The sequence below is a fragment of the Hemibagrus wyckioides genome, linkage group LG07, assembly GCF_019097595.1.
Source record: "Hemibagrus wyckioides isolate EC202008001 linkage group LG07, SWU_Hwy_1.0, whole genome shotgun sequence".
Classification (NCBI taxonomy): domain Eukaryota; kingdom Metazoa; phylum Chordata; class Actinopteri; order Siluriformes; family Bagridae; genus Hemibagrus; species Hemibagrus wyckioides.
In genome coordinates, this window is record NC_080716.1 from 8034012 (window position 1) to 8055674 (window position 21663).

At 38.5% G+C, this 21663-nt stretch overlaps 1 protein-coding gene across 7 annotated transcripts in view; it reads left to right on the top strand.

The window, feature by feature from the left end:
• The window catches only part of b4galt2 (UDP-Gal:betaGlcNAc beta 1,4- galactosyltransferase, polypeptide 2), a 132912-nt gene that overhangs the window by 35594 nt on the left and 75655 nt on the right, over positions 1 to 21663 (top strand). The gene's annotated exons all lie outside the window — the stretch shown is intronic.

Here is a 21663-nt window from a genome sequence, read left to right on the forward strand (position 1 = left end):
CATAAATCTCATATGAAATTCCTGATCAAATTTCCCGCATACACACAATTTGAGAAATCAGTAGCAAGACCCAGCAGGCCATAAACAGAGTGTAATCACCAAACTACTGCAGCCATGTCATACATCAAAACCATCAGCTCAGTGAGGAGAACTGCATTATGGGTGATGACAATACCCTCCTCGAATCAGTGTGCAGAATTGCATTGTGGGTTACACAGTGTCACATGCACTTCACCACAAAACTGACTGTAACCACAACACAACTCGTTCCATAGACATGAGCTCGTAACGCTAAGGCTGAGGAGAATTGTATTATGGGTATTCTAGTGATGTCTTATTCGCACAACCCCAGAACAATTAGAAACAATCTGAAATGATCACAACATAGACATGTGATACAGTAAAACACCCGGCTCAGCGAGGAGAATTACATGTATTATGATTCTGCGTATGTAATGACATCATGTCCATAAATCCAATTATGTTAAAAATACAATTATGTTAAATACAACCGTTAAGTCTGCTGATATGGGTCAAATTAATTATTCTCAACGAGTGCTTACACACAGCTCTTTCTGCTGACCAGCATGTGCAGCTGCATGTTGTATTTTGTCTGCAAAATAAACTAAAAGTATTACATCAGTTTGCTATTTTGTGTTAAGAAATCTGCTATGGATCTTTGTGTAAGAATTCGCTGTTCAAGAGAAGTATTGTCTCTACCATGTCCTCTCTGAGCTAAAAAAAAAAAAACGAAACACCCAAATTAAAAAATTTAAAATTTAAAGATCAATATTAGATTAATATAAGGCTTTTGAATGATTTTGTTATTATGACCATGAATAGCATTCCATAGTATATTTTTTTTGTCTGTTGACCAAAACATGTATATCAGGATAAATCTTTCAGTCTGTGGAATTAATTTTTATAGTCAGAACTAAACAGGGACATGGCTTTCTGTGGCTGCTCTGAATACAGCTCAGTTCAGTGGTAACTTCCTTCCTGTGTTTAATTTAAGTCTGAATGCTTCCCAGGATGTACACTGATCAGGCATGACATTATGAACACTAAGAGTTGAAGTGAATAAGACTGATTATCTCCTCATCATGTCACCTGTTAGTGGGTAGGTTTTAGGGAGCAAGTGAACATTTTGTCCTCAAAGTTGATGTGTTAGAAGCAGGAAAAATGGGCAAGCGTAAGGAGTTAGAGAAGGGCCAAATTATAATGGCTAGACGATTGGATCAGAGCATCTCCAAAACTGCAGCTCTTATGGGGTGTTCCCGGTCTGCAGTGGTCAGTATCTATGAAAGTGGTCCAAGCAATGAACAGTGATGAACCGGTGACAGGGTCATGGGCAGCCAAGGCTCATTGATACACTTGGGGAGCAAAGGCTGGCCCGTGTGATCCGATCCAGCAGATGAGCTACTGTTGCTCAAACGGCTGAAGAAGGTAATACTGGTTCTAATAGAAAGGTGTCAGAAAACACAGTGCATGACGGGTCAGGGCTGATTCGGCAACAAAAGGGGGACCAACACAATATTAGGTCATAATGTTATGCCTGATTGGTGTATAGTGGACAAATATAAAACCGTTTGTATACAGTAAAATTAGCTTAATATCTAACATGGCTGTGCACATTACTAATTCATAGCTCTATTTCAGTCAAATATGTACAGTCCACACAATAATGTCACAATTAAGGATATGACTCTTATTAAAAATTCACCAAAAAAACACAGATCTTTTCACATCCTGATGTGTGATGTAATTTTCTGTCTTCATTTCGCTGCATTAATAAAGAATCTGATAGCCCGAGTCGTGCCCCCTGTGTCCTGTTAGAATCAAAATAAAAAAATCCAGGGTTATGACTGTGATGTGTCTCTTTCAGCTAAGGACACTGAAGCGGATCATGTTTTAACAGCAAAACTAAAAAAAAAAAAAACCTTTTTACAGCTTTCAGGAATGAGAAGCATTAGAGCGTTTCTTCATTAAATGCGTTCCCTAGTGAATGTGTTTTTATTGGTGGTTTATAATGGATCTTCATTTTACTCTGACTTGAAAAACAAGATTGCTTTTGACATTAGCAAAGACATTCCAGATATTATGGATCGACTCTCTGGGCTCTAAAGTGCACAAACACGGTAGATGACACACACCAGTCAGAAAGAGCCAGGCAAATCCCAGGTCACTGAAGGACATTTACTTATTGACTCTTTCTCTTGTGTGTGTTTTGTGTATCAGGTGAGAGGCAGATGAGGCTTGCTGCTACCTCACTACTGCAGATGGGATTGGCTTTTTTTCTGGAAAGAAAATATCTCTCCCACTAGATTTAGAAAGATTTTTTAAGCATTCATGAATAATAGTATATCCAAGGACCTTTTTCAGGGAAAATGCCTGCTTCTGCAGTGATTCAGAGGATTCAGTGATTCAGATTGTCTTCCTTCTTTTCATTAAGGCTGACTAGATATCTGGAAATAGATGTTTGGTAAAAATTAACAAAGAAATGACTAAGAATCCAGAGAGTGCTAGGGATGACCTTGACCTCAATATCCCATGTCTTTGCAAGCAATTCAATTACTTCTGTTAAAAAAAAAAAGGCATTCAGTATACTTCAGCTAAAGAGTTGTAGAATTATAGAGACACATTAATAGAAATCAGTGCTGTCTTGTAGTCTTGATAGATGCACAAGTAATAGTGAGGAGTTACATTGTTGGTCTGTTGGAGGAGCTTCGTGTTTGTAAGCTTTTACTGCGATTGGAAAAGGTTGTGTATGAGCCTCAGGCTTCTCGAGTACAGGTCCAGATTTGTAGAGAAGTGAGCAGAAGTTACTGGTATTGCTATTTTGCTTGCTTTTATTTTGTCTAGTGGAAGAAACAGTCACATGCAGAGAAGCTGAGATTGGAATACGTAAGGTTACGTCTACTCGGGTGCCACATGAACCGTAGGTATACGCAGAACTCCAGCAGACTGATGGTCAGAAAACTCCACAGTGCTTGAGAGTCTAGCTGTTGGCTGCTGCTGTTCTCATGCTGGCTGACATTGTGCTTGTATTTTTTTTTAATTGCTTTAGGCACAAGCATCAGCAAAATGTAAATGTAATGTCTCTCTCAAGGGTGTGCATTTAATACTGTTTTCAGTACGAATTTTTTTGCCTTTAAGCGAAGGGCAGCCTAATGAATGTTAGACATTTCTCAAATTCTTTCAGAAAAACTTTTTCAAGCAACCAATGCCAAAAAGAAATCTACACAGATTATAATATTTGACCGAAATAACTCCAGAATGATCGTCAGTGACCGTGGCCCGTGGTTATGTCCTTATATCTCCGTGTGCATCCCACTTCATTTTATGTTCCAGTGAATTTACTGTATCATGATGCCCTTTAAACAGTGTCGTAAACCACATGATCGCTGACAGTTGTTTGTCCTCCATCATTCAGATATTCAGAGTTGTGTCAGCATCTGACCGGAAGGAAGCAGAAAAAGGAGATCAAAACTATTCGGTTTCTCTCAATTACAGTCCGCATTTGCACAACATCCCCGGGAAATCTTTGATTTATGACTTTTAATCACGGAGCCATGAGGCAGTGTATCAAAGTTTGATGATTTTGTTTTTGTCTTGCAGATTTGAATCCATTTGTCTTTGTTTATGGTCTGTATTTACTTGAAAGAGAACGGTCTTTGTGTTTCGTTCCATCAGCCCCAAGCTCAGATAGCTTTGTGTTGGCAGAGCTGTGAAATTGCCAGTCCTGGTTATTTTCAGCCACGGACGAGCAGCTGTATGTAATTTGGTACAGGCAGAGTAGTGAGAGATATTCGCTAGTTTCTGACCTGATCATAAATCATGAGGGCTTCAGACACAGTGGCATGATTCAGGTGAAGGCCATGCTGGGCTTGCTAACTCAAAACATGTAGGGCGGTGTTTAAATTTAGTTGCACTTGGTTGGTAATGCTGGAAAATTGAAAATTCATATTTATTACCTTTATAAATTCGGTGAAATACTGTAGCACTGACATTGCTCTCATATTCAGTTGCATAGACACTGCAGTAATTGCTGTCAGAGAGCTCAGACACTGCCATAATTGCATCATGTTTCACAGTGGAACAGCACTGCAGGCACAAATAAGAAACTTGATTGACTTAAGTCAATAAATCAATTAAGTGGGTGTTTTTCATTATTTCAAGAAATGTACTCAGTAGACAACTTGCCTTAAAGCAACAAAAAGGGATATTTTTTTTTATTTTTAAGCCAGTTAATCCTCAAGATTGTAATAAACCCTGTGCATACTAATTCTATTTCCCTGTTGTGAGTTAGACAGTTTTTTTTTACCTCAAGTTTCTAAACATTTTTAAAGGAAACATTTTTCTTAAAATGTGTTTTTTTGTTCTCGAGATGACCATTCTGCTCATGGTTTTAAGTTTCAGGTTTTATTTGTCCCATACAAGAAGTGTATTAATTCTAGTGAAATTCTTGTTAGCAAGTTGTAGAGTGGTTCTTACATACAATAACAAGGCAAATAAATCAAGACTATACAGGGTCTATGTACAATATAAATATTACAGTATAGTATAGTACACTGAAGACAAGATGTCTGATATGTAAAGTGGAAGAGTTTATAGTGTGTAATGATGGTGTTGTACCAGAAGACATGATTCTGGAGATGTGCATAATATAGTTTAACAAAAAACATACAAAATGGAATAACGAGCCTGATTTTCTTTTAATGGACAAACCAGCTGTACAGCCTGGTTCTGTTTTCTCTTCTGTACTCGCTTGGACATTAATTGCTTTGAATATAATTGCTTAGCCAATTATTGTTTTGCTTCTAACTGCTCTTTAAATTAAGTTTTTGTGAAGCAGTCGGTACCAGAGGCAATGATTTTTATTCTGCAAAATGGAACTGCTGCTTGTTTTTGGCTTGCTCTGCTCTCACATAGCTCTCCTCTCTGTGGACACTAATCTGAGCTACTTGCTACCAAAAGGTTTGGTTTGGAGCTTTCAGTCAAAGTCATCTACTGCAGCAGGCCTTCTGCTCACATATCCCTCCAGTTGGCAGGAGCCAGCAGTGCATGTGGTTCAGCTAAACCCCAGACATTAGAGCAGCTACTGAACCATAACGATTTGGCCAGAGAGAAACGGTCCTTTTGACTATGTGGCTCTATGAACAACCTCTCTGGATTGCTATCTAAACGCCAGCCTTTATCTGTGCTATCACAGCACTGCTGTTTTCTAATGGTCAGAGCCTGAGAGCAGAACAAACATTGTAGAAACAGCCACAAATTGTGATCTTTTTTTTTTCCTACATGCGTTGATCAAAAACTTATCAAAATTTAAAAGGCCACAGAAGTTAAAGTCCTCCGTGGTTTCAGTGTTACTGGCAGGCAGTGCTGATGGCAAGAGTCTTAATAATCCATCTGAATGCATAATTTCCAGTTTATGAGCATTTCCAGGTTTTGATTTTCTGTCAGAGGAGCCAGATTTGGAATTAGGTTCTTCAGCTGGTTCATTTGCTGCAGAGTTGACTTAACATAAAGAGAACTACAAGTGTAATGAAACTGAGGAACATGTGAAATGTGGCATGATCCATGGAAAGGACATGCAATGCATCACACAACAGCAGATGCCTAGAAAGCCATTGCAGGACCTACTGGGAGCAGAGATAGAGCTTGTTCAATAAATCTTTGCCAAAACTGTAGTCACTGGTTATTAATTAAAATTCTGTGCTTAGTAAAATGGACTGGCATCGACAAAATACAGAATGTTACGAAAAACTTTTTTGACTGGTTGGCTTTTGGGCAGTAATGACACAACAACTCTGGATTATCAAAAGTTTGGGGTTTCCAGCATTGACAAGCTGCTTGGGCCCTTGGGCATGACTCTTAACCCTATCTGGTCCAGGGGTGTCGTATAATGGCTGACACCAACTTGTTACAAGCTGGTATATGCAAATAAATGATATAAAAATATATGATCAATAAATCTAGGAGACAATATGTATATCCCTTATTGATGCTCTTTATTATTATTACTAAAACTGATGCACTGAAGTAATCACTGCCTATATGGAAATCCTCATGCAGTAGATACACTATATAGCCGAAGGTTTGTACACAGCTCGATGTGGTTCTTCCCCAAATGTCTCGGAACTAAAAGGCTTAAACCTGTTGCAGCATGAAAGTGAATAAAAAACGAGCTGTGTGAAGACGTGGTTTGAGTGGAAGAATTTGACCTGCACAGAGCTCTGACCTCAACCACCTTGAACAACATTGTGATGAATTAAAACACTGACTGCACAACAGGCCACCTTGCTTGACGTCAGTACCTGACCTCACTAATGCTCCTCTGAGCACTGAGCAAATTCCCACAGGCACTCTTAAATAGCTAGTGGAACGAGTGTAGCTTATTATAACAGCAAAGCAGGATTAAACATGGAATGGGATGTACAAAAAGCACAGGTAAATGTAATGGCCCAGGGTTCCAAAAAACGTTTAACCATATAGTGTGAATCTATAACATGAGGGCATGTGGAGCAGCATATTGATATACCTCTGATGTCTAGCTACCAACTTTTAATGTCTGTATTATCTATTCAATATTTTAGTAAACTGTTTGATTGTTTGAGATCATAAAGTGTTTAAATAATGAAATAGTTATTTGTGTGGTTGTTATATACACAGGAAGTTTGTGGCTAGGAGAAAGTAAAGCCACGCCTGGCGATAATGCAGAGAGAAGCCGAGTCACGGTGTGCAATTTAGAAGAGGCTGAAAAGGCTGCTGGAGCGGTCGATTTTGACCCCCATGTGAATGAGAGCGTCCGGACAGATATGAAGCTCATGGGATGAGAGAGAGAGAGAGAGAGAGAGAGAGGGAGGGAGAGAGAGAGAGAGAGATAATACATTTCCAGCAACATTTAATGCTATTAAAGATCTTAAATGTCAGTGGATGCAAATCAGTTACCTCGGGCTTACAATTTAAGTCAACTTGCCAATTTTACTCTATTAATGACACTGCAGTCATGGCACGTCTCACGCGCTCTGCAACACTTTTCATTATACACCAGGCACTGGTCTGCTGCTGTGCTTCAATGGTTTAAAATATAAGGTGCAGATATCTGTATTGATTGAAAAATTTTAAACATGCGTTGCTAATGTTAAGTCCATTAATCCAGTGTGATGTTCAGATCTGCACTCTGGCAGGTTAATATATTTTGAACCATGCACACCACTGAGAGGACAAAAGTTTAATAATGCTTGACAATGCCATAGTAAAGACAGCTATCCGAAAATCTGTTAGTTCACTCAAATCACTGCTCTTCAAATACTAATGGGTAGACCATGTCCACAGTAGAGCCACCTTGTTTCCATTTTTGTCTAAAATTTCATTAAAACGTAGAAAGTTGCAGCTGCAATCATACAGAAATAGCAGTTTGGAGGCATATTAGCAACAAAAGACTTTTTTCTGAAGCCTGTAGGCACACTAGAGACAATATCTTGTTTACTCTTTCAAATAAAACTTTTATTCTAAGACCATATTCCATGAACTGCAGTGGCTGAATTTTGCTTACTATGTCAGAGATTTAGTTTTTTGCTCAAAACCCTTGTATAGGACATTCATATCCTCTAGGTACAGGATTGCTGAAAGCTTTATTTGAAAATATAGAATTTGACTTTGACTTTATTCCACATATAAATGGCAGTTCAAAAAACATTTTCATTTGAGAAATCCTTTTACGAATGAAAAATCAAAAGGCAAGAAAAAAAGGAGAGAGAAGCGGTCAATCAATCTGCCTTTAAAGTTCTTATTGAGGATCTTGTTACATAGCAAAAACTTCTACATGCTGCTTTTAATTGCCAGCTCAGTAATGCGGGATGATTGTATTGAAGCGCTTTCACACACATGCTTGTTGAACAAGATGCTACACAATTTTGTGTAATTCACAAGGAAGAATAAAATAATAATAATAATAAAGCAGGAGAGGATTAAAGGCAAAGATCAAATTCATATTTATTTCTTAGTACCAAAGCCTTATATATATAGAGTTTTGGATTTTATCCCATGTGCTACTGATCTGCCAGTTCATGCTTGTTTTTTTTGCACCGGGGCTAATGTGCTGACAAATAATGTCAAATTATATCATAACCTCCAGTTTAACATAACATTGTGCCTAAAACCATTGTGTGAATTTAATTCCATGTCCTGAGTTGAACTGGTGTCATCTTGCTTGGAGGCAGTGCAGATGCTGATGCTGACTGGAACAAAAATAACTAAATGAGAGCATTGAATTTTCATGAGCACGTGACAGGTGCTGCTGATGGCTGGATCAAGGCTGAAAGGGCAAAAGCATTGAATTTCATTCAGCAGAGTGTTGGGATTTAGAATAAGGGGGTGGATGCACATTTTCCTCAGAAAATTGCATGTTGTGCTTCTCAGCCTCCATTTGTGCCCAATTACCCAGCTGCTGTGTTTACATGAACTCTTCATTCTCTATTTTTTTTTTCTAAAGATGCAGAAAGGCTTTAAGAGTGTTACACAGTGACAAAGGGACTGATCTGCGAGTTGGCTGAAGTCACTTTATTAGCTGTCTGAATATTAACACACGTATCTGTGTACTACGAAAAGATAGTGGATATAGTTTAAAATAAAATCCAGTGAAACATGGCATTTATCTGGAAACCTTGCTTGCACAACTGTTTGAAATGCCCAGTATCTCTGAAAGGTTTGCATATTACACTTCTTCTCTGAAAGGTTTGCATATTCACAATCTTACATTTTACAAAATGTCTAGGCCAAGGACGGTCATTAGAAGTGTTGCTTGAGATTTTTAATGAAGTAAAGATGTAGGCTTGGTGGAAAACAGACAGTGGTAGCTCATATACCACTGGTTGCCCTTCAGCTGCTCCCTGTTCAGGGTCGCCACAGTGGATCATCCGATCAGCATATTGGATTTTGGAACATGTTTTACTCCGGATACCCTTCCTGATGCAACCCTCCCATTTTATCCAGGCTTAGGACTGACACTCAGACTTAACCCCTCAGTGGATGGTTTGGTTCACTGCCCAGAACTTGAATTTGGGCTGCAGCAGTGAGATCACATGATCCTGCTGTTGGACCACCAGAGACCTGGCTGTCTATCAGAGTGATGTGCTAATTATTGATAACTGCAATCTGAAGTCTCTAGATATCGTGAATTGTGACATTCAATAACATTTTACTGTATAAACATATACTGTACTTTTTCATACCATCAGAAGATTTTCTAAAGTTTTTCTCCATAAATTACATACTGAGATCTTCACACTGTTCACTACTTCACTTGAAGCCTGTGAGTTGTAGTTGCTAAGAAAGTATAGAAATGGTTTTATATATTGATTTAATTTATACATTTAGCAGTCATCTTCACTGCATGCCATATTCACTCAGTATATCCAGAAGATATTCTGGCCCAGAATAGTTGCTCATTATTTCCTACAGCTTAATAATGAGAAAAGAAACAAGCAGTTTGTGAAAATGATCATCTTTGTAAGACACATCCATAACAAAAGCACTTAATAACAGAGTCTGAAAGATTTTCATTTACATTTACCGTATTAACATAATGCAAACCAGCTCCTGGGGACAGTTAGCACATGCAAAAATCTCATTTACATGTTGCTTCCTCCCCTCACTTGGCCTTATGGTGGCATTTTAGTAAATCAGGGCCACTCTGCAGAAAACTGTTACCCACAGATTTCCCACTATTATTTAATAGACATAGTGAATAATGTGTCATGTTCAGCTGATCATGATACTCAATTTTTAAACCAAAGTAGCAGATTGCTTACTCACATGATGTTGTCTGAACCCAAGCTTTCTTGAAATGAACCCCAGGTTCAAGACATTGGTTCTTGAACCAATCCCAGATTTTCACTTGTCTTTTTGGTCCATTTGTATTAAAACAAAACAAAAAAAAAACTTACATCATATCTTTGTTTTAATTGAACAACAAATAAAACTTTTCATATAGAGATATTTTTAGCATCTATAACTGGTATATACATGTAGTAGCTAGTTATTTCAAGTTTTAAAATAGCTTCATTCTAACTGTCTGCAATTCTGTAACGCTTAAAGCCAAGATTAAAACTTTGCGGTCTGGCTACTTATTATAAAGCTTTTAATAACTTACGAGTTGTGGGAACCGTACTGATAAAACCTTTTCTCGAGAACTGTATAAGGAACATTGCGAACACTTAAGCAGAACTGGAACTTAAACGATGGGAGTGATTTTACATTATGCTTCAGCCATAATGATCACAGAGATGCTAACTATCAAGAGACAATACAGTCTATGTATATGAAGTGAGAGGTGGGTGTTATAAAAGCAAGTAAGAAATTAAATCAACCCCCACAGAAGTTATTTTGGAGCAGTGCACAGATAGAGCTAATAAACTGTAAAATGATTAAAAGATCAGTATAAGTGATGCATCATACAGTCCAGAGTTTTCAGTATTTGCATTTCTTTAAGATGCTATACTGTAAAGGAGTTGTTGTTTCTACAATCATTTCTTCTTCAAGGACTCTAATTCAGTTATATCCAAATGTCATTTTTACACACTGATAAACTCTCTATTGCTGTATAAAGTGTCTCTATAACAACTTTTACTGTGAGTACGTTCGAGTCTGTGTTTGCCTTCAAGGTATAAAGTGAAGGACTGCAGCAGTGTGAAACACTCCAAAAGCAGTGAGAGGAAACTGCTCAATTTCACAGCGCTTTGCCCCCAGCTGAAGAGATTGCAGTTAGTCTGGCTGGCTTTAATAGTCCGAGATACCAAGCCATAGATACCGTATCAGTGTTTTGGACTGTGCTGTGCTTATCTTTGATCACTCTTCTGGGACAGGTTTTCTCCAACAATACAGAAAAGGCTGGATTTGTTGACCTCTCTTCCTCATGTACATTTTTCTCATGACTGATAGCCTGATTCATTTCCAGCATGCCTTTTCGGGATCCTGGAGGAGTGGCACAGCGGGCAGTCTTTGGCATGGGAACACTCACTTTGCCTCCGGTTGCTGCTTCCGGCTCCTTTTTGCTATCTCGAAGCTTTGGCTGAGCTTCCATGGCTTCACATGAAAGGTTTGGTTTGACTGGGAGGAGATGGCAGCTGGCAGACCAAGACAAAAGGAGCCTTTCTTTCCTGCTCGAGTCTCTTTCAGCTGCTCCTTTTGTACTGCAGGACTCCGGTTTACCCAGGAATTGGCTAGGGAGAAGATAAATTCCGGTCGCCTCGGCTTTGCAAAAAAGCGACGCAACAACTCCTTGCTAGAGTACAGCAGGAAAGCACTGAATGGAGTCTGAAAAGTCCCCAGAATGCACCTGATGAACTGTTTGTTTGGGCATGGCTAGCTAAGCCCTCCAATCCTTTGATACCTGTCACTACTTAAACAGCTATATGTTTTTCGGTAGTGATTCATTGCACTGATAGCTGTTAGAAAGTTTATGAAACATTTTTACGTGTGTTGAATCATAATATCTATGATAAGACTAAGCTCCTGTGTTCTCTTCTTTGAAATGTGAGTGGTACGAGTATGCTCTCCACCCATGTTCACATTTGTCTCCGGTGTCAGTAAGTGGTGACAAGATTTTTTCCCTCCAAGCTTAGCACAAACAAAAATGCTAAAAAATATGTATTTTTGCTGTGTTTTAATAGCGCTGATCTAACATTCATTGATTGCTTCCATTTTTCGGCAATTTCTAATTAAGGATTTGAGTTTAAGTGGAGCTTAGATACATGCTGCAATCAAGCTTACACAGCACTTTGACTGTGTTTTTAATAAGCTCCTTTTCCATTGCCTGAAATCAGTCAATGTTTACAACTCTGGGCAAATCTCAGAAGTCATTTATTTTTTACGCTCTCAGTGGATGGATGATGATCCTCAAGCAGTGAGCCGAGAGAGAAGGAGCTGAATAACAAAAGTGCCTACATCTGTGATAATCATGACTTCAAGAAGACATTGGTCTTCCTCACCCTTTATCTTGATACCATTCCATCATTTGTGTTAACTCCCATTATAATATTTCTTTTTTTTCCTCTTTCTGGTGATCTATCTTTTTGTCTTCCTTCCCAATGAGATATCGGAAGCCATCAATGTTTTCTAAATGAAAGCAACTTTATTATTATTATATGCTCATTTGTCAACATGTTGCTCATGCCCAGTCACTCCAGTGTATTCCTCTCTTGTCACTGAGAGAGTGTCTTTTCTGCTTTTAAGCCTTGTTGAGTAGGCCCTGCAGCTGAGAGGACTTATAGCAGATGAAGAGGCTGATTTTTATATGCACACCATGAACTGGCACAGTTAAGAGCACTGAGTGCAGATCATTGACAAAATAATTTCTGCAGTTAATTGTGTGAATGAGGCCTACTGCAATGAAAGGGTGGATAATAACATTGAGTGATTGGTTGAGTGGGAGCAGAGAAGGCCACTTTTACAGATATGAACATGTTGCGCTGCAAGGCATTTCATATTCTGCCTGCTACTGAAAGCTAAGTGAAATTCCTATAAACATCAGCAGACTTGGTAGTAATGTGTGTTTTATTTATTTATTTATTTTTTTTGCAATGTCAGTGTCTTTATTGATTTCAGTCTGTATTATACGGATTGTGCTATAAACCATAGACATTTTCCGAAATTCCAATGTAGATTTTTCAGTGACCACGCTCCCTTAGACAACAAACTCATTCAATTCAATTGACTCTATTTGTAGAGCACTTTTAACAACCGGCATTGAAAAGTTAAATATATACGTTTCAAAATAATTTCTCTTCTATGTCTATATAGTTAAAATTGTGTAAATAGAAACTTAGGAGCAACTTATGAGTATGGGCATCAGAGTTGAAAGGAACATTTTTTATCACCCAGATGAGAATGGGTTCCTCTGAAGGTTTCTTCCTCATCGTGTCAGGGAGCTTTTCCTCACTACCATTGCCTTATCTTGCTCATTAAGGATACATATAAATTAAAGGAGCAGGGGTGGCTCAAGTGGTTAAGGCTCTGGCTTGTTGATCGGATGGTTGGGGTTCAAGCCCGTGCACTGCCAAGGTGCCACTGTTGGGCAATTGAGCAAGGCTCTTAACCCTCTCTGCTCCTGGGCAGCTGTATCATAGCTGCCCCTGTGCTCTGACTCCAACTTCTTCAGCTGGGATATGCGAAGAAAAGAATTCTACTGCACTGTAATGTATATGTGGAGATAATAAAGGCTTCTTCTTTTAAAATTTAAATTCTGAATTTTTATATTTCTCTGAAGCTGCTTGAGACGATGTCAATTGTTAAAAGTGCCATACGAATAAAATTGAATTGAATAGAGGAATCAGACTCAAAAGGGAACACATCCTCTTCTCAGTGACACTGAATAATGTGATTATAACTAACTAAAGTATACAAGTGTAGAATACTAAAGGCAAACAATACTGTGTTAAAATGATTTGTGAATAATAGTCCTGGTATTACACAGGACAGTCTTTAGGATTACTGCAACAATTCAGAGGTACAAATCCACCATATCGATATGATTATCCACTGAAGCAATAGTAAAACCTGGGGCAAATTTGTGTAGTCATTGAGATATAGATGAGGGATGGCTTCCCACAGGTGTTTTCCACATGCTTGTGATCTAAGATGACTCCATAGATTTTTATCCTAAACTTATATGGGGACTATTCAATTTGTTATCCTCCATCCTATAATTTTTTGTTTGTATAGTATAATTATTATGAGTTGATGCTCTTGATGATCAACCTGCTCTCTGAAAGACATTCAGTGTGTTTCAGGAACACATCAACTTGCATTCAGGGCAGTGAATGTGTTTCTGCTGCACAAATCAATTTCAGTCCCTGTATATTAAACACTGATTGGGCTTTGGCAAGTTAGTAAACCTTAAGATCATTTCACGCTGATGGACAACAGAGGAGGCAGTTCTCGCTTTCCTCTTCACTGGCGAAGTCCATTTTGATTTGCGTCCTAAAATGTTTTTTTTAGCACACAGTGCAGTACAGCCTGATCTGGTTAGTAATCTGAATCCGGAAATGTGTGTACCCTGGTCATGCACGTTTAAAATTGTATTCATTAGACAGAAGCTTTTATCCAAAGCGACTTCCAGTTGAGCCGCGCAGATGAAGGTTAAGGGTCTTGCTCCAGGGCTTAATAGTGGCAGCTTGACAGTGCTGAGATTTCTCTCAACCTCCTGAGCAGTAGCCCAAATCTTCACCACTGAACCACCACTCTGTCTGCGTAGGAATGCACAAATTACTGAAAGCAAAGTTACACATACTTTTTTTTCTGAAAAGGAAATTGTTTCTGAATAAGTCAGTGTAAAAACGATAATGTTTTCGCATATTTTTTTTAATGTAATTTTACAGCTTGAAGATTCAGTCACATTTCAGGTCAAAACTTTTTACAGCAATACAGAACGTTCTTAAAAGATTCGAGCAGCACTGAACATGTACACAATGAACTGGAAGCTATTAGGGATCTGATGTTAGGGTAGATGAATTGCCGGTAAAAAAATAAAAAATGTTGAGCTGAAGATAAGCATAAAGTCAATGAAAATGAAAAATCACATTTAAGTAATTAATTGGTGCTACAGTTTTCTTCAACGCACTCAGCTAATGCAGAATTTTAGTGTATTATTTAGTACATTAGTAGGATGTGGTTTTAGATGGAACACACTAGAACACATTTACATAATTTTGTTGGGGCATTTTCTCAGCTTTGCGAGTCTGAAGTAGGACATGGCATTGGGTTGTGGCTGTTGTGGTGTATAAGCAATGGTGTAGCTTCACTTGTGTTGGGCTGAAGTGCAGATTAAGAGCTGGCAAGGCTCTCCCGCTGGCTCCTGGCCTATGCCACTGACTCTCTGTCGAGACCCAGCAAAGGGAAAATCCTCATTCACTTCCTTTAAATCACATTCACTCTGTCTGGTATACTAAAGCACAAGAGCTTGTTATGCTTTTGTTTTGTTTTGTTTTTCTTTCAATTAAAGCTCACTCTCTCTCACTTCTTTTCTTGCTTTCTCTCTCTTCATGGTACTGGGAGTGCAGTTCTGCTGATTTGTTTCCCCCGCCCTCATGGTTTAGTGGTCACATTCACGCTGGTGACACTGCATAACTCTTTGCCCACTGAATGAAAATAAGTGGACTGGACACAACCCATTGTGCTGTAGCAATCAAATAGTGCAAACTAATCAGCTATAACATTAAACCACCTGCCTAATATTTTGTAGGTCTTCCTTGTGCCACATGCTCATGATCATCTTGATCAAGGCATGGACTCCACTAGACCTCTGGTCTATGTACTGTGGTATCTGGCACCAAGACCTTAGCAGGAGATCCTTGTTTGTCCAGCACATCCCATACATGCTTGATTGATCTGGGAGACCAAGTCAACACCTTTGACATGTCCCTCAAACCGTTCCTGAAATATACTTGCAGTGTGGCAGGGTCCTGAAAGAGGCCACTACCATTAGAGAATAATGTTGCCAAGAAAGGGTGCAATTATCCACAGTAATGTTTAGGTAGGTGGTACATGTCAAAATAAATGATCCACCTAACTGACACCATTCTATCATAGGCAGCAGTAAATTCTTCAGCAAACTGTGAATTCCTTTGCACCACTTTTGGTAGGTACTAACCACTGCAGGAACACCCCACTACTCGGAACAGCCCACTACTAGGAACACCCCCAAGACCTGCTGTTATGGAGATGCTCTGATCCAATCCTCTAGCGATCACAATTTGGCCCTTGTCAGAGTCACTCAGATCCTTACACTTGCCCATTTTTCCTGCTTCCAACACATCACTGTCGAGATACTGACTGTTCACCGAATATATCCCACCCCTTGACATGTGCCACTGTAACAAATGAATCAATGTTATTCATATCGCCTGTTGTAGCTGATTGGTGTTTGATGTTGCTGCTGCTGCTGTAGGTTAAGCACCGTTCTCTGCCTTGCATGGAAGCTACACAGATGGTCCTAACCATAGTTTGCTTCATCAACAGCTCATCTTCCAGAGCTACACTACAATAATGCAACAGATGGCAATGCTTTCCAGGGGAGTGGCAACTGCATCCTGAAGCAGAGGTGCCAAAATCGCTAACAAGAAAATCCGAGTTGACAGAGAGAAAAACGGCGTAGTTGCTAACACCTTAAATGAGAAAGCATGTCTTGGTTGAAATAATATTCAGTTGCAGTCTGCAAAAAGGTTTGGATTTAAAATCATCCAGCTTTCATACATAAGCATGGCACAGTCCACTCAGATGTTACAGCTTTACAGAAATATATATAAATTTTGTAATTAAGTAAGAGGTAAGCAAATAAAAAGTAATGACTGTTCTCTGTCACAACCCACAGAGCCTGATGTGTGTTTTTATATCTAAACTAAGCATGTGGTCATTACCCTAGTGGTTAGAGCCAGAGCCACTTGAGAGCTTTACCCAATGATTGGATCTAAACACTTTAGGTACTTAACATAGGCTCGGTTGATTGGATTGGTCATCTTCTCCTGCTTGGCTTTAAGTAGATTTTCTGATCTTGCTAATCTCTCTCTGCTCCAGAAGAACTTTTTGCTCTTGCTAGAGCTAGCTTTGCCTGTTTATACTGTATATCCTTCCTGTATACAGTATCTCTCTTGCTTTCTCTCCATTTTTCATGCTCTCTTTTACTTTTTCTCCTTGACTCGCTGACAGCTCTCATTACTTGCACAGTGTTTGTCCAACCCACCTTTTGGACACAGAAAGACAAGGATGCATCTCAGTAAGTCATAAGGAACCAAGTAATAAACACACTTTGTAAGCGATGCCTGTGTGTTGACCGTAGGCACATTGGTTACCGAGCCCCACAGGTTCGCAGATATTATTACACAGACGCATGAAAAACTCCCAACTCCTCCTCAGGTGCTGATTGCTGTTGGAGCCGTGCTAATAAGCTGGCAAAATCACTAAACTCTTTGTCACAAATGCTTCTTCAGCATAATCAAAACAGAGAGAACATACTGTATAGGAACACAAACACTGCAGTAGATGTACAGGATCACTTCTCCTTTGCATATAAACAGTCATTAAAAATGATCCTGAGTGTTTGTGTGGCAGCCGGGGAAAAGCTTTCAGTCAAATGTTGACACTTCCTTCTATAGGTTTTCCTAAACTGAAATATATTTAGTTTTTCCATATAAAGATCTAGTATTTTTAATTACGTATTGAAAAATAGCATGTCTGATGAATTATAAAGAACTATGTTTATAACAGAAAAAGACTTTTCACCTAATAGCATCATCCACAGCCATCTCTGTTTCATCACCTGAGGTAAAAATACATCACTCACAGCATTTAGCACTTAGCTGCGCTAAATTTATTTTAGTGAATGACTTTCAGTAGGTTAATTAAACTTGTGCTTTTAAACTTTGTCCACTGTTGATGACGTAACTACAGACGAGTATCACAGGCATTCTGGCTGTTGGAAACTGATTACGAATAAAAATTGAAAAGTCCATTTTGCCATAGCAGATAATCTTTCCAACAATGATCAATTTGTGACCTTTATTTTATGAGGGGGAAAAATATTCAGATTGAGACAACTTTTGGGCAGAATGACTACACTTACAGCTAGGCCTTTATTTTATGAGGGGGAAAAATATTCAGATTGAGACAACTTTTGGGCAGAATGACTACACTTACAGCTAGGCTTTCTGATATAACAGTTTAATTGTCTCTACATGATCTCGCTTTGCCTCAATGTCCAGTCATGCTTACATCGATTATATTATTTTAAATTATATTATATTAGCAGAGCTTCACAGCTGGAATGATTTGTGCAGGGGCTTTTGAGTTCATTAATCTTAAATAAAATCTATCACTGTATATATGACGTAGCTAACAGTTCCTGACTACATCGCTGATATTATTAACTTCTCTACTCCCCTTAATCCTGAAATTTGTCATTTTTTAGGCTGTTGATTCTGAGTGATTAAATTCTTTAACCTGACTTAAAACAGTGAACCCCAAACAAGGAAAGAAAAATCAATATCGCACAAGCCTATTTACTGTTGTGTTTATTATACTGGCTCCTTAGCTGCTGCGATCTCAGTAAGCAGATAGCAGAGGAAAGGTCAGAAAGTATTCTAGTTAAAAACATTTTGTTTATTGGTTAAAAAAGCTTAACAAATTTGGTTAAAAACGTATTATTTTTGTTTGTTTTACATCTGTTTGTTTTACATCTGTTTGTTTGTTTTACATCTGATTGGATTTCCCTCATGAGAACACAAACATTATACTGATGTTTAAGACATGGACTGGAATTCCAGCTTTAGCACACTGCTAATTGGTCCCACAGGTAATCAGATATTAAGCAAGTGAAGCGTTAGCAGGAACACAACAGTTGTCCTGCAGTATTTCAGTAGCATGTGGAGGCCCTACTGTTGGACTTCAGGGAAATTCGGACTCTGAATCAACAAGCTAATGTGCAGTTGTAGTGTTGAGAGTTCTTGAAGGGCAGCAGCATAAAGCTTGTCCTTCACAGTCCTGAGACCCTTGTGGGATTGTATCTGCTTGGAGTTTGAGAAGTACGGATGGCAGATTTGAAAGTGACTCTCAGAGGGACTGGTAGATATGAAGGTCCTGCCACTCTACTAAAATTTCGTTTGCAGTTGGGAAACAGTGGATGGTTTTTCTCCAGAGTGTCTGACAAGGGCACTACTTGTCTTGCTTGCCTGAAGCATTGACATTTCTTTCTCTTGCCTCTTCTGGAGTCATTCTGAAATTTACAGCGAAGTGACAAAGAGCTTTAGACATAAAAGAAAAATATTTATTCTACTGTTTCTGTCCACTGACAACCACTATATTATCTGAAGCAGCATATGTGACTCTGTTAAATCCCCAAATTTAAGAAGCTCTGCCCACTTGGAACAATCTGTTGTCACAAATCCATTAAAAAAAGCTGGTTTCCTGATGTAAACACCAATAAGCCAAAACATTATGCCAATGTGTTGAATAGGAAGAACCTCACAAGCATAAAACCTTGTGACTTTGTCAAGGCTTAAGACGTTATTGATCAGAACATCTCTGAAACAGAAAGGCTTGTGGGATGCTCCTGGTCAGCAGTGATAAGTACAGTGGTCTGAGGAGGGACAAACAAGGTTTACGGTAGAAAAAAGCCTCATGGATTTGTGAAGGTGGTGAGGGCTGTCCTGTCTGGACCAAACCAACTGAAGGGTTACAGTGGCATCAGTCAGAAAATAATGGTTACAGGAGGAATGTGTAGAACACTCAGTACAATGGATCCTGCTGTGTCTATCTGTCTGTGTAACTGCACAACGGTCAGCGTGCCCATGCTAGTTCCTGTCCATTGAAGTGCAAGTACAATGGAGCAATAGAAGAAGTGCTATCTGTGCTCTTTACATGAAAAATTAAGTATGTCTGCTCCCTCTATAAAAACTCTGCTTGCTAGAGAGGCTGAAAATACCAATACTTTAAATATGTTAGTTATATATATTCAAAAAACACAATTAAACATTTCTAGTTGACTTTTTCATTTATAAAATTGTATATGTTCATTTTTATTCCTAATGCGAAGCATATTATGCAAAGCATATTACTGTTGTATTGATGATAGATGTTATACCGACATATTGTATAAAATATAGTATTTTCTTTATTAAACAAGAAAGAAATGATAAAAATATTGTATGTGTATAAAAATGATTAAAACACTATGGAGCAAGCTGTTATAGATAGTAACACATCACTCCAGTGTGGATTATTTTCCTTTTCTGATGCACCGTGTGTAATTTCATTACTTCCCTCAGCATTTTGTCCACTGTGCTAATGTATTATATGCTCATGATGTTATAACCCTCTTTGTGCATATTGCCAACACCTTTATGTCCATCAGTCTGTTCCCAGTTCTAGTATGGCTGCACTCATTTCTCCCCCTTCTGTATCCCTTTCCTCTTTTTTTAAATCTAAATCTCATGCCGCTAATTAAAAGTGGCCAGATTTAATCGGCTTTTGTGGAAGGATCACTACCAACGGGCCTTTTGAATGATGGGTACAGAACACAGTAGAGCTGAACACTGGATTTATTGCAGGAAGGAGGAAAAAGTCTGTAATTGGGTTGGTGGCTGCCACATCTCATAAAAAGTAGACACAACAGTTTATTTGTCCCATCCACCATCTTTTCTTGTCAGGTTTGTAAAAAATTGACCATTACGACATTCTCTATAGGCTGGAGGGGAATCAATGACATAACTTAAAGATTTATAAACATTGGATTGCAAGAGAAATAGTTGACCTAAGAAGAAACCTATCAGCAAAAGTGGATTTATCTCACTCCAGAGAGCAAAAGAAAACACACACACACACACACACACACACAGAAATCCCTAGCTATTTCCTGCATGCCGCCCTTGTTGCCCTGCCACTGCTTATTTAATGATTTGGGAACAGAGAATGCTCAAATAATCAGTCTTTGCTCAAGCAACTTCATTAAGCAGGTTTTTTTTTAAACCCAAACTGTTTGTGTGTGTGTGTGTGTGTCACACACTTCCATCTGCTGTATTCAGATCAATAGCTCTGTGATGTTTGGATGGGTTTCAGTCAGCATTGTTGTGTTTGACTGGTGCCTGGCACAGAGGAATTTTGTTTCATTTTGATTCAGGATGGTGGATTGTGCAGTGCTCGAACATGCACTCATCTCCCCTGAGTGTCAGTCTCCTACATAATGAAGAGCTTCTGTGTGTTTGATCATTTATCAGAGCTGAAAAGTGGCCCATACCTGCTCCTAAAGCTGTCCATCATTAGAGTCTTCTCATTTATTGGGCCTGTGGCTCAGCGTGTATATACCTTCTATATCGCTCCATCAGTGATTTAACTGTGATATGAGCTGAGTCTTGATTGTGGCTCTGTTAGGAAATGATGGATGAAAGCATCTGAGTCTGTCTGCAACCTTTCTTCTCTATGAATTTTTAATGGCTTAGACACCTTGATAATGAGAACATGAGAAGCCCAACAGTACCCTGGGTGATGGGAAAATTAGGAGTGTGTTTTAAGTTTACTGATTGGATCAGCAGTTTATGAACCCTTGATTCTAACTCAACATCAACTAACTCTCTAACTCTCATCAATCTCTATAGAATTTCGAAATGTTCTCCAGATGCTAATGTGGGTTTCCTCTGGGTTCTCGGGTTTCCTTCCCAAAACAAGCATGTAGATAGATTAGCTATGCTAAATTGCCCCAGTGTGTAAATTGTGCGTGTGCACATGGTACCCTTGAAGGACAGATGTCCTATCTAGGGTGAATGTCTTGCTCCATGTGAACTGCTGTGAGCCTGAACAGGATAAATAGGTTACTGAAGATCTGTCAATAATTAAGTATCTATAGATGAGCAATAAGCTTGTAATGTGGGGGAAGCTGGGACATGCCTTCTGTGGGTCACATGACTGAATTTTTCAATGTATAATATAATATAATATAATATAATATAATATAATATAATATAATATAATATAATATAATATAATATAATATAATATAATATAATATAATATAATATAATATAATATAATATAATATATTTGGGCAGTATTAGTAACCATTATATTAAAATAAATCCAATAAGGGGTTATTGATGTTCTTATAATTACATAAAA